General features: G+C 33.1%; 1 protein-coding gene and 2 long non-coding RNA genes across 8 annotated transcripts in view; 1 reads left to right on the forward strand and 2 right to left on the reverse strand.

The window, feature by feature from the left end:
* Positions 1-14,054, reverse strand: part of LOC101893510 (serine-rich adhesin for platelets) — a 69,861-nt gene that overhangs the window by 40,171 nt on the left and 15,636 nt on the right. The gene's annotated exons all lie outside the window — the stretch shown is intronic.
* Positions 8,522-9,440, forward strand: LOC131802305 (uncharacterized). The gene is made up of 2 exons (XR_009342135.1): positions 8,522-9,210; positions 9,267-9,440. It is a non-coding gene; the product is annotated as an uncharacterized LOC131802305 (long non-coding RNA).
* On the reverse strand, positions 9,169-10,099 carry LOC131802304 (uncharacterized). The gene is made up of 2 exons (XR_009342134.1): positions 9,464-10,099; positions 9,169-9,391 (listed from the first exon to the last, which is right to left on the reverse strand). It is a non-coding gene; the product is annotated as an uncharacterized LOC131802304 (long non-coding RNA).

Below are 14,054 nucleotides of genomic sequence, written 5' to 3' on the forward strand. Positions count from 1 at the left end.
TTTTAGAGAGGCACATTTTAAAGACTCATTTTAGGGATCCGTTTTAAAATTTTACACCCATCCGGGCAAGAACAATGATTTTGGCCCTTAAAATCCTACAGGAATCGAAGTCGAATATCCCCAAGACTTCTTAAAGAGCAAAAGTAACATTTATTTTCTTTACGGTTTTCATTTTGTTGTCCATTATCGATTTGCAATCTGAAGACACCAACAGAACAAAGTGTTTGTGTGTGTATGTGTTTTTGAGATTCTCTCTTTGCAAAAACCACAACACACATTTCTTTTCCAATTAGTTTTGTGAGAGCCAAACAGAAGGTATCTTGTTTGAAAAAAGTTAGTAAACACACATTCTTTTAAAAGGGGAGACCTCAAGAGAACTAGAGGGAGAGCACATTATTGTACGTCGTAAACAGTATCTGAGAAGTGGCTTAATTTAGCATAACACTTCAACCGGTTTATTTTCATTCTCATCAAATGGAGGGGATGAGAGGAGGGCAGAATGAGAAGAGTTCTTGACTTGAGGAGATAGTTAAAGAAAATAAAACACCGTTGCCACTCATACCTTGCTCCCCCGCCCCCTCTCTGAGACTGTCATCACCATTTACTCTCCACAAAAAAAAAAAACAACAACAACAACTATGTATATAGGTATGTTGCCGCTCATTCATGTGTATCCACAAAATGGGTCTATTGTTTTGTTTTATTTTGTTGAATTGTTAATTTATTTTCGTGCAAAGTGTGAAAAATGTAGAGGAAGAAGCAGAAGAAGATACCAACAACAAACGAACGAACGAATTGACATTTTGCCTTAATTAAGGTGGCCAGATATGGGTCAAGTTATAATAGAATAATGAAAGTAGTTGGCTTTATTTTTTTTATGTAATGTAAAATGTAATGAAATGTTTAATATTTTATGGTGAGCGGTAAGAGAAGCAGTTTAATAGGAACATACTCTTTAAGGTGTAAGACAATTGGTATTTAGATGGGGTTTCATAAGGGATTTTTAGATCGAAGAGATTTAATATGTCTTCACATAGTGGAGTGTAATAAAAGTTTGGTAACACTGTTTTTATACCATCCACCATAGTATGGAGGGTATGTTAAGTTTGTCATTCCGTTTGTAACACCTCGAAATATAAATTTTAGACCCCACAAGGGTATATATTCTTGTCTGCCCGTCTGCAGAAATCACTCGAGCTTCCGAACGAAATGAAGTAGGTTGATAAAATTTTACTCAAATGTATATTATGTCTGCAGGACTTTTGGTATTAAAAATGGGCCATGTAGGTCCACGTATTGGTAAAGCCCCCATATAACGGTACCTCCCTTTTTTTGGTATTTTAATGATTTTAGCGACATTATTCACCGGAATTGTTTCAAATTTGATATTTGAAACTCATAATGGATACTACAGCCTAAGACAGAAAATTGTTTATGCAGGTCCAGGTCTTCGTACATCCCCCATATAACGGGAGCCCCCTGATATTCGGTATTTTGATGATTTAAGATACATTTTTCACCGGAATAGTTTCCAATTTGGTATTTAAAGTTCGTAATGGATACTACAGCCTATGACAAAAAATTGTCTGTGCAGGTCCACGTCTTCGTATAGCCCCCATATAACGATACCTCCCGATATTCGTTATTTGGATGATTTTAGCTATTTTATTCACCGATTTTTTTTTCAAGTTTCGTATTTGAATATTGTAATTGCCTATACAGGTCCAAGTTGTTGTATATATCCTAATATAACGGCTATATTTGGTGTTTTTAAGATTTTAATAGAACTTTTAGCGGATTTTTTTTTTGAAAATTGCCAAATTCGTTCCAAATAGCGGAGGGCATTCAAAGTTCGGCCCAGCCGAACCTACAGATTGTTTACTTCTCTCGTTTTGAAATTAAAATTTTAATTTCGATGTTAAAGTGGCCTTAAGGTGCTAAGTGAAATTATTAGTTCTTCCCTAGTTCCCCGACCAAGTGGGATGCAAACTATTCTTTTTTCTTTTAAAGTCCGTGGTCTTGTGTCCTGCCCTTGCAATGTCTCATTTTAAAATCCCTTGAGCTTTGCATGTTTCAAGGATTCCGTTTAAATGGAATTTGACGAAAAAAATAGGGTGTGTGTTTCTTTCATTTACTTTTGACCCGTTTTTCTAACGACAAAGAAAATGAAAAAAAATGTAAAAACTCCTTTCCCATTCCGATTTGGGTGCGGTTAATTTGTTTTTTTTTTCAGCCAAAGGAAGGACATAATAAAATACTTAAAATATCAACCCTAAAAGTGTTTTTTTATACTCAAATATAAATACATTTGTACATACAAATGAATATTTGTATGTCCATAAAATTAAACCCTTGATGAGCGTTATTACACTTCAAAGAAAGTGTAATTTTCAGATGCAGGCTAATTATGGGAAGTATGGCTAATTAAATTAATTATTTTTAATACTTTGGACTCTGAACAAGAATATTGGAAAATAAAAAATATTCAAAATTAAAAAAAAAGCTAATTATTTTCTCCCATGTTTGCCATGTTCCAAAAACTGCAAGAATCTACTACTTTTGCATTTTTTTTTTCGATATTATAAAGGAAAACTCGTTTAACGTAGTCAAAAGTTTCACATTCCTGCAGTTCTGAAACAGAGCAGTTATTTAAAAAATTATGGTCTCATGTTGGATGTTTGCGTCCTTCGTAGTATACCTATATAAACATCAACAATTTCAACATTGTTTTCATTATTCTCATAAATGCAACCTTATTTTCCCCATCTACATTTTATTTTTTACCTTGGCGCTGAATGGGTTAAGGATAAATTCACCCACCATTTGAAAGGTTGAAAAAATACACCCCCACAAAAATTGAATACAATGACATGAAAATGTTTGTAAATAGCATATCTTTCGATTTTTTTTGTTGGTTTTGGAATAGTAACAAATGTGATGACTCAACGGCAGCAAAAAAAAACAACAACACAAATAACATCTGCTTTGTAATACACATATAATCAGAATATTAAGTCTGAGGACAACACGTTTAACAACATTGAAAGAATATTGGTGACAAAAGTTGGCAACAAAAAAATGGAGAAAAGTAAAAAAAAGTGAACAGTGGATAGCAAAATTTGGAATTCCCCCAGAGTACAAATTGAAAATCAAAAGGGATAACTGTTCAAAATCTTTATTAACCTATTAAAAAAATACTCGATATGTCAAATTGAAGAATAAAATTATTTAATGATATAAAGATTTAAAAATGAAACAAGTAAGTTCGGCTAGGCCGAACCTTGAACACCCTCCACCATAGGGAATGAATTTGGCAACTTTGAAAAAAAAATAAAATCCTTTAAAAATTCTTTTAAAATACCGAACAAAGCCGTTATATACGACGACGTGGACCTGCATAGGCAACTTTTGTCACACATTTGCCCTCTACTATACGTGTTTTAATAATATCTGTATCTTACTCTGCCATTTATATGCCTAAAGTCACTACCTTTTAACACCACAATAACACTGCAAAAGAATACAACAACAATAAACAATCGACGACTACGACGACAAAGGAAACATAGAAAAAAATGTGGATGCAGCACTTTTGTGTTTTCATAGCCATTGGACATGGAAAGACTGGCGGGCGAACAACGCGATAGGACACAACAGAAACATACGACATGCACCAACTATCTAAGCGATATGGCATCATATGCTCAAATTATCTGATATATCACATGCAGTCCCTTTGTTGTGTTGTTGTTGTTATGAGTGATATTTATCTACATGAAAACAGCAACAACAACAACACCAATAATTATACAGCCCAATAAAAAAAATAATAAGAAAAATAAAGAAAATTTATCGAGTTTGGAAATAGATAAGAAACCTTTGGTTGTGAAGTGAAAAGAGAATAGAATTCAAATGCCATTGCAGAGAGAAATAAAGGAAATCTCTTGAAATGTGAATTACAGAGAGCAAGGAGAGCAAGATGTTTTGAGAGGTCTTTTGGATTGCCTAGAGAGATGAAATATTTTCAAATGGTACACGGTTTAGAGGGATTTAGAATGTAAAAATGTCTAAGGATCATCTTGGAATTCTGGGAGCTTCTAGAGTTTCCAAAGAGACCTTATATAGTAGACTTCTCGAAGAATTTGTTTGGGTCTTATACGAAGATAATATATTCTGCCCTTTCAAGAATTAAGCGGTCTCCAACAAACGGAATACATTTAAATCACGAGATTTCTAGACTGACGGCCATATATAGAAAAGCTTTCAGCTTCCAGAACTTTACAAGCTATTGGGGGTCTTCTACAATTGCAAGAGAGGAGAGAGATTTTAAAGAAAGGTAGTTTAGACTTCAAAAAAAGTATTCACGAAATTTAATGTGTCCTAGGTCATCTATAGTTTTAAGAGAGTCATGTATTACATAGAAGACCTTATCCAGATCTTCTACACATAGACGGCTTCCAGAGATCTTCTATAGGTATAAGACCTTTTAAAAATTGTTTATACTTTGAAACCCTTCTGAAGGCTTTCTATTGAATATAGATTTTATATACGGTGTCCTGCATATAGAGCTCCTATATTTCTTTCAAGCTTCCTAGAGTTTCTTTCATCTCCTAAAGTATGTGCGCAGAAGACCTTCATTCTTGGGAATTTGGAGAAGTCTTTGGGAACTTCAAGATAGAATTTATATTAGAAGTCTGTTAACATAGTAGAATTTATGGAGGATTCTTGTAAAGACCTTCTGTGGATCTTATATCGACTAAAGACATTCCGGAAGCCTCCAAAACTTCAGCGATCATATATCGATAGAAAACCTTTCAAAGGCCGACTTTGTAGGTAAAAGTTATTCTATAGTCTTTTAGGTATCTTTACATATAGTATAGGTTTTCAATGCCTTAGAAGTTTTTTTATGACTTCTGCAATTGCAGAAGAACCCCTCCTCCCTTTCCCTTCTCCAAATCCTCTATAGATAGACTGCTTTCTAGAAGTCTTCTACAGGTAGAAGTCCCTTTGAAAATTGTCTATACATTGAAACCCTTCTGAAGGTCTTCTATGGAATATAGATCTTATATATATATGTAGATGTTCTGCATATAGACCTCCAAGGGTTCTTTTAAGCATACACGATCTTTTATTAATAAAAAAAAAATATGGTGAAATATTTATATGCTTAGAAACCCTGCTACAGGCCTCCAATTCATATACGACCTTTTTCAAAACTTTGAAGATCAGAGACCTTCTGAGGAACTACAATTTACAGTAGACTTTCAATGAGACCTTTAGACATATAAGGATCATCAATAGCTTTCGGATATTTTCAATACATAGACGGCCTTTCCAAATGTCTTTTATAAACAAAGTGCTTTCAGACATAGAAGACCTTCTTGAGATCTTATCTACAGAGAGGCCCTGAAAGTTTTCTCCATATCTTCGTGATAGCTTCTATAGATTGAGTACATTCTGGATAGGGCTTCTAAATTTAGATATATAAGGATCGTCAATACCTTTCGGATATTGTCAATACATAGACGGCCGTCCATTGGTTTTTTATAGACAAAGGACCTTCAGAAGGTTATTCATGCATATAAAAATTTCTTGAGATCTTCTCTACAGAGAGGACCTGAAAGTTTTCTCCATATCTTCCAGATAGTTTCTAAAGATGGAGTACAATCTGGATAGAGCTTCTAAACTTAGAGACGTTTTGGAGGTATTTTCAACAAAGAGAATGACCGAAGGGAATCCAGATAATAGATTTCTCTAATATTTTGAAAATCTCTTTTAATATCAAAAACACTTAAGTAACAGTAAAGGCTCCCAAAACACACGAAGTGTAAAACAAACTTCACCGTTCACACCGACCAAACCATGCCGGACTGCCGTTACAAAATATATAAATATCTATTATCAAGACCCTTATCAAATATCTAACACCTTCAGTTTATGACTCTTTTGGCGTGGAATTGTTGCGTGTCGATTTTGTTTTTGTTAATGAAGAAATTGATAGGATAGGTGTTGGGTGTTTTGTTGAGGGTGTTGCTTCCAATTAATATCGATTACGTTTATTTGTTTCAGAGAAACGTTTACTAAAAACCAATTGCCGTTTATATTTGAAAAGGGAAAGAAATGGAAGTAACGAAAAGGGAGGGAAAAAGTGTGTTAAGCCAATATTTGGCAAGGATTAAGAAAATTCTATAAAAAAAAACAAGTAAAATTGTATTTTGTTAACTGTCGGAAAACTCTAACCTCAATATGCAATGCATAAATTGGAGAACAATATTTCCTCCCTCAATAAAGACAGACACATTAATGATGTCGTAAGATCCAGGACATTCTACAATCATTTTATAACTTTTCCTCGCGAGTTCAGTTGACTTTTGTAAATCTACATCCAACTCACTTCTCTTCTCTTCTATTTGCCAAATATCTCTCTTTCTCCCTCTCTCCAAGTTCTTTGTTATTCTCATACAATTTCCTGTTAAATTCAATGGCCTATATTTTTCAGTTTTTTACTGTTATCATTATTTTTAAACAAAATAAAACAAATGCAAATAAAATCACCAGCATCCAACTGGCTGGCTGGATGGCTCCATTGTCCACAAAACTAAAGATTTCCAAGTTGTCTCGGAGACCTAACAAAAGAAATGAAATGCAGTAACTCATTCAATTCACAGACACACATGCACACACTCACAAAGGCTCCACTCTTTTAATAAAACAAGAAGTAGAAAAAAAAAACAGGGCGTCTGTGCCAATCTCCTTACCCCCCAAGTCTCTTGAACGCCCTTTCCTCACTTACGACTGACTCGGTCTCATAAATCCCCACAGCTGTCAATGACCACAGTTACTCATTATGTCTGTGCTGCTTCTGGTCGGAATGATGATGGTCAAATGTCAATATGATTGCGTTACTCAATTGGAACGGGCTTTGGTTTGGTTTGTAAACGGGGAGAGTGTGGTGTGGTGAGAGGCCGGCTTTGTTGAGATTAATTTCATCATTTCATTTCAAAATAAAGAAACACGATGCGTGTGTATGTGATGTGAATATTGCCTACATCGTTTTGAAGCTGAAATTAATGTAAATTTTGGTCACGAGATGTTTTACATTGATTTTCGATTGTTGAATTTAGGTCAAAAATGCAATCTCTGCAGGCTTTGACAGATGATGCCGTTCGAATTTTCACATGAGTCACAGGAGAAATATTTAGGTGAGCAAAGAGGTAGAGACAAAAGACGAAGAAGAAGAAATGAAGATTGTTTATTACTTTCTTTTTTTAAGGGAATAAGATTCGAAATAGGGTCAAGTCGAAGCCAGCAAATTATCTCGGACTAAAATTAATGAATAAATCATTGCATTACAAAAATAAAATTCATTGATTTTCTTCCAAGTATAATTACCAATCGGCACTGTTTAAAAAATGGTTCGGCTGGTTAGCATCTAAGTTCAATTTGCAATTAATGCTTGCGTTTTTCTTATCGATTTTTGGCTTCGAATAAGAGAACCTTTCGTAATTTAATAATAATCAATATTAACAAAGAAAAATTGCAATAATGCAGATATATTGCCCATAGCCATTGCAAATCCCACTAAACAAAAGAATATTAATAAATATAAATATAAATATATAAATATAAATAAACAAAGAATAAGAAATAAGAAAAATAAATATAAATATTAATAAATATGGAAATATTGGTACCCACACCATTGTGGGGATATTAAACCAAAATTTACCTATTTTTCAATACTTTTGAGCCTCAATTATTTTTAATTTTATATGCTACATTTTTGTGTTTTTTCCCATCAAATTATTAACGCTTCTTAAATTACACATCCAAAAAAAGGTTTACTTTCAAACAATTTTTTTTATTACTTTTGAACTAATTTTTACTAATTTTTTATTATTTTTAACCTTATTTATTTTTAGTTTTTTTATACCATTTTTTTTGTTTTCCCATCAAATTATTAACCCTTCTTACATTCCACATCCAAAAAAGGTTTACTTCCAAACAAACACAAACCACAAAAATCCCCCTTATTTTTTTGGTCGATAGTAAATTGAATTTCCAAAACGTCAATAAATGTAGTCTATTTTTTATCACGTTTATTTGTTTTTGTTTGTTAATTATAGACGCAAAAATTAATCAATATTTTATATTATTTAATATTTTATTTAGTTAAGATTTTTGTTGCTTCATTATCAGCGACCCAAGTTGGCTGTCTCTTTTTTTATAAATTGTTAAAAAAAAAAAAACTTTCGTAAATGTTGATTTCATTCATTCCATATCAGTGGACAAAGCGAAATATATTACTTCTATTATCTATTCTTTGAAGTTCGAATTGTCATTAAAAAAGTGTTTGATATTTGTGCATTTGATGGGAAAGACATTAGGTCATATGGAAAATGGAATGGAATTTGATAATGAAGGCGTTAGGAAATGCTGAGTTTTGGAATATTTGCTTGCATTAATGAAGATTTAGAAAATATATTTGAAAATAGATTTAAAGACAAACATACTGGCGAGAGATGTGGTGAAAATCGTCTGATACCAAGTTATCTTATTAGAAGAAAACTACAAAAAAACAAGGATTAATACTCAAAACTTTGGAAGGAGCCAAAAAGTCAGTTGGAAATTAACAATTTGTAATGTCCATCCTTTCATGTTAATATAAACTACTTTCATGTTATTAGAAACATTGAACTAGTTCCTTTAGGAACTGCGCCAAACAGATGGATAGTCGACATTTCACGGTGAATGAATGAAAATGAATGAATATTAACAGCCTGTTCCACGATCTCGAAAGAAAATTTGTGCGAACGAAGGCTACTCACTCACTTTCGCATAAGAATGCGGTCCACTAACTTTCGTTCTTTCTTTCGCATAGCCTTACGTGATTCAGTGTTGCAAAATATTTTTTTGGCAAAATTAATCGCGAAATAAGGCAAAAAAAAGCGCCAAATGTCTAATTTAAACGCGAAAAAGCAGCAGTGGCTCTGTCTCAACTGACAGTTCAGTTGTAAACAAATAAATTGTAAATAAACAAACAAAATAAAATTTCTAGTGATTGTGTTCAGATTATTTGTGTTCTTAAAAAAGAAAAAAAATGAATATTTCTGTAGCCCTATTTTTTATGGATGATGAGGAGGAGGTTCAAATTGTGCCACGGAGGCATTTAAGAGATGCTTCGAATTTATTTGAAGTACCTAACAACCAGTAAGTATGATTGTATTTTTACATTTTTGAAATAATAAAAAAATGATTTTTTCTAGGTTCGTGTCTTCCAGTGGTCTTCATGGGATTTCCTGCTGCTTCCAAAAATTGGCACTCCTCTGGCGAACTTAGGATTCTCCCCCATATACTCAACTAGTGCCCGCAGCTGTGTAGTTTTTTCGTGCTGGAATTGAGAAAATAAAAAAATATATATTTGTTGTTCACAGATTAAATTGCATTTATTATTTTTACTTACATTTTTCTTTCCATTTTCAATCAAGGAATGTTTATGTTAAAACAATTTTCCTTAATTTTTATCATTCGACAGCAAACACACAAGTGACTGATTTTGACATTTGTGTTCGCATGCGTACGAAAGAAAAAAGATAGTGGAACGCAAAATTACACTGAAACGCTTACGTTTTCGTTCGCTTTGATTTTCGTGCAAATTTTCGTTCTGATGGATTTTAGTGGAACGGAAATCAGCTGTTTGACGTGTAAAAGTTGTGCGAACGTGTTCTTTCGACATCGTGGAACAGGCTGTTAGTTTATCATTCCGTTTGTAACACCTCGAAATATAAATTTTAGACCCCACAAAGTATATATATTCTTGATCAGCATAAACTTCTATGTCGATTTATCGATGTCCGTTTGTCGGTCCATCTGTGGTCCATCTCTAGCTTCCGAACGAAATTAAGTAGGTTGATAAAATTTTACTCAAATGTATATTATGTTTGCAGGACTATTGTTATTGAAAATGGGCCATGTAGGTCCACGTTTTGGTATAGCCCCCATATATAATAGTACCTTCATATTTTCGGTATTTTGGTGATTTATGCGACATTATTCATCAGACATTATTCATCAGGGTTTCTTTTTTTTAAATTTGAAGTTCCTTCCGAATGGTGGAGGGTATAAAAATTCGGCCGGGCCGAAATTTTTTAACTTGTTTATTTTTATCATTGTTTTATTTTATAAGCATTGAAACGAACTAGTTCCATTGTGAACTAGACAAAAATATTTTGCGCCACAAGTCCCCATTCCATTGTGAATGAAACAACATCAAATTGTCATTGCTCCCATTGACACTAAAAACGATTCTCTATTTTGTTACCATGATTAATGCTTTCATTTGCAAATTTTGTAGCTCTTTTTTCTGAATTATCTTGTTCCCCATTGTGAACAAAAGAAAAAATATTTAGTGCCTCACGTGGACGAGTCACCATTCTAATGTGAATGCATAGCTCTTTCCATTAATAATCCATTGAACGAAACTAGTTCCTTTGTGAACCAAACCAAACTAATTTGCGCCCAAAAAAGGAAAGACCTCATCCCAATGTGAATGACAGAACATAGAGTTCCCTTTGCTACTGGAAAGGGTAGGTAAATATTACAAACCTATTTCTGGCTTCTAATCAAAAATTATACTCCCATTGATTAATTCCGCAGTTATTTTCTATAAAACTTTGGACCAGTTCGTTTTTGAACTGCACAAAACTACTAAACAGATAAAAATGAATAGACCCCCATTTCCGGGTGAATGAAACACAACCTATTCATTCCATCCTTTTTCCATTCAAGATTTTCTTGCTCCCTCATTATAAGAGATATTGCCAATAACTTTATCAACCACCCTCGTATACACTTGGTATGAAAATATGTAATATTTCATGCCATAAGACTGATAAAATATTCTGAAATTTCTTTGGCACTTGAGTGATTTTGCATTAATTATAACGGAAGTTTGAATGAATGAAATCAAAGTTATGAATAGAAGACGAAGAAGAAGAAAAGAATGAACCAAAACACACTTATGCATAAAAACAAAGAAAACAATGACAGCAGCAAACGGTGTAAATAAATCAATTTGCATAGGTCTTTTGAATTTGACATGCATATGTGTGGGTGGGGGAGAGAGCAAAGGGAAATTATGAAGAAAGAGGATTTAGATATAATAATTATTCCTATATAACTACGAGGTTCTTTATTTTTGGTAATATTGTCACATGTGCCACCGAATATAAATGCAAGATCACAGAGTAGACTTCAAAATAACATCAACTTCAAACACGAATATAGTTGTTAAGCATCTGCATGCCCTAACATGCCATAAAGGTATCAAATTAAGTCACAACCAGAAAAAAACGAAAAGAAAAAAATCTAATGAATAATGCCTCTTTCCCACACAGCTCACATTATCGTTGAAAGCATCTGTTGCCTGCCACACAAAATATGTAGGTATCTTTAAGAAACTCTGTTCCCCGTGTCTTGTGTTGTAAGTGTAACAAGTTCATGACACTGTACTCCGTCTTATACCTATCTAAAACACATACCGACACACAATGTGTACCACATGCATGCATGTATGCCCCTGACAAGATAATATTATTCCTCATTGCCTGGCAAAACATCATTCAATCTCTCCACTTCCAATTTGTGTTTATCCAAGTTCAACAAGCTAATAATAAGCTTGTTGAAGTAGAGCCTCACCAGCGCCGTACGGTACTTGGTGTCTGTTGGGTACCCAAAACCAAGATAACTATAATAAGTATCTCTACTCGTAAGCTAAGCGTTTAAATACTTCAAACATGGCTAAAGACAATATTAAAATATTTGTTCGAATCGTTGTTGTTGCTGTTGTTTCCCCTTCTCCGGCTGCTACTCCATTTCCACATGTTGATCGTTGTGAGTCAACAAAAACAGAAAATAGCAACAACCCGAGCCCCGTTTAATATTTACAAACCTGGGTGGCTTATAAACGCATGTTAAAGCGTATCCATTAACATTTTGCTGCTATTGTTTGGTAAAATATTTATCCAAAAGACATACATACACACATATTTAATGGTTGAATGGATGAAATATAGGCTACACTATTAGATTTTTTTCTGTAAAGGCCATGATTTAAATTAGGGGAAAATCATAAGGCTTCTCACAGATAAATGTTGCTAAGAAAGATGAGAAATAGCCAGAACAAGACCTTGCTGAATTATGAAAAATCAATCTCCGTTTTATTATAATTATAAATTATTATAATTGGTTAAATGTGATATTCAATAAAAATTATATTGCTATAGTAAGCCCTGGTACAATCAAGTTATTTTGTAAAAAAATTTAAACTGCAGAGCTGTATCTTTTGAAAAGATTAGAAAATTGTTTTTATTATTATTATTTTTTTTTTTTTCAGAAAACCTTTGCTGAGTGAGTTGTAGAAGAATTTTCAAAAAACTTAACTGAATTGAGTTTTCCTTTCAAAAAAAAACTGTAGATATAATCAATGAACTGAACTAGTTCCTTTGTGAACCAGACAAAGAATATTTTGCGCCACACACCTAGGTCACCATTCCAAGGTGAATGAAAGTTGTTATTGTTACATGAGACTTTAGAAACCATTCTTAATTAACTCATTGCAGACTTAAAATGGTAAAGACTAGACAAAATGCATTTTGAGCAAATGGTTTGTGTCTACAATAGACAGAGTAACAGCTCATGACAAAGGCATGTTAATATAAAAACCACAATTACAGAAACGAATAACAAATAAATATTTATTAAATATTAAAATCGAAAAATGTGGTTTCAAAATCTTATTCCAAAGACCTATCCAAACATTTTCGTATTGCCGTAGCGGTTTAAATCAGCTAACATTGGTAACTATGTTTTTATGATATCGTAACAACAGAGGTATTTTCACAGGGTTGCCATATTTTAACTTTGTCTTGTCCTATCTTTACACTAATTGTAGCAATAGTGCGTTTAGATATAAAATGTTATTCGGATAAATCCAAATCACTATTTAGCCGCACATTTATGTCCACCCTTTTACCTTATTACTCTCTGATTATATTGTTTTTAAACGGCCCTTAGTGTGGAGAAAATTACGCACGTGCGGCTACTCTTGCCTGGCCTTGATCTAAACAATTGAGTTTAACCCACTATATCTATAAAACCCAGTGAGTTAACCTTCAATATAATGGCAATAATGCCCTTATCTGCTACTTTTTTTTTGGAAACGGTTGGTGCGATTCGATTAGTGGTTATCGATAATTATTTTTTCCTTTCTTATTTTATTTTTTTACTTTCTTTTCGTTAAATTCCATTTTACAATTGTGTGTTGTTTTTACTCTTTTTACTTAGTCATTGAACTGAATTGGTTCATTTGTGAACCAGACGGAACTAGTTAGCACACAAGCTAGTCCATATTCTAAGGTGAGTGAATTAAGCGTTTCGTATATAATTATGATTTTTATTACTAAAACCCAGCAATATTATGTTGCATCAAGGAAACCCTCGATTAATTATGGTTCACTTAATCAAAAACTGTTCACTAAATTGTCTTTTTCTTTGGAAAAATGTTTCGAAAAATGTTTTGAACATTGTATTGTAGTTGGAAAAAATTTTAAAAATATTTTCTTCAAAAAAATATAGCTAAGTTGTAACAATTTAGCTAAATTATGATTCCCCATAGCAAATTTACTCTAAATTGTGTTTTTTAATAAGAAAATCATCATAGTGAAAAAAAATCAAAATTTCTCCCGCCATTGATATGCAAATTATAAAAAATGCCCAGCAAAAACAAAACGCTCATTGTCAGATTTGGCGAGTGGCAATGCTGTCATGAGCTGACTTTTTATCCATGACAGACAGTTCGACAATTTGTTTACAAATCTACAATAACATGGAGTCAATGGGGGAGAAGAGATCATTAATCTTCATATTGTTATGATTTGACACAGAGACAGACAGACAGACAGCCAATGCCACCACCACAACTGCCTGTTTTTAATAATCAGACATCCAGTAGCAGACATTGGTTTTTTATGCATCATTTTTATTGTAGTTAAATT

Source organism: Musca domestica, unplaced genomic scaffold (assembly GCF_030504385.1).
Source record: "Musca domestica strain aabys unplaced genomic scaffold, Musca_domestica.polishedcontigs.V.1.1 20, whole genome shotgun sequence".
NCBI lineage: Eukaryota > Metazoa > Arthropoda > Insecta > Diptera > Muscidae > Musca > Musca domestica.